This window comes from Montipora capricornis, chromosome 3, assembly GCF_036669925.1.
Source record: "Montipora capricornis isolate CH-2021 chromosome 3, ASM3666992v2, whole genome shotgun sequence".
Taxonomy (NCBI): Eukaryota; Metazoa; Cnidaria; class Anthozoa; order Scleractinia; family Acroporidae; genus Montipora; species Montipora capricornis.
In genome coordinates this window covers 45,668,189-45,668,546 of record NC_090885.1, presented here as the reverse complement: position 1 = coordinate 45,668,546, position 358 = coordinate 45,668,189, and the positions used below count along the sequence as shown (strand labels likewise).

Here is a 358-nt window from a genome sequence, read left to right as displayed (position 1 = left end):
GCTTATGCTGAGGTGTTTTGTTGAAAAATACAATTTTTTCTTAAAAAGACATTTAAGTGTTCACCTTTGCAAGCTTAGATGTACATGCACAGCTGACACCTTTCCTTAAAGTTAACATCTAAGGGATGACATTGCAATGTGGTAGTATTTGAAACAAATTATGTCTAGTGTTGTCACTGGACATATGGTCTTGCTCTTGTCCTTTACAATAATGTGAATAAAAGTCTCAAGTTTGAACTTTGTAAAAAGGTGTTTATTTGACTTATCTGTAATTTCACACTGGTGTTACAGTGCAATTAATTATTAAAGGAAATTTGTAACCCAACCAAAATCATTTAATACAATTGGGTTTGACTTA

At 31.8% G+C, this 358-nt stretch overlaps 1 long non-coding RNA gene across 1 annotated transcript in view; it reads right to left on the bottom strand.

Annotated features, from left to right (window-relative positions):
• Positions 1–231: 231 nt before the first annotated feature.
• Positions 232–358, bottom strand: part of LOC138041409 (uncharacterized) — a 2,252-nt gene continuing 2,125 nt past the window's right edge. The window contains exon 3 of the long non-coding RNA XR_011130814.1: positions 232–358. This exon is cut by the window's right edge and continues 929 nt beyond it. This is a non-coding gene — a long non-coding RNA (uncharacterized lncRNA).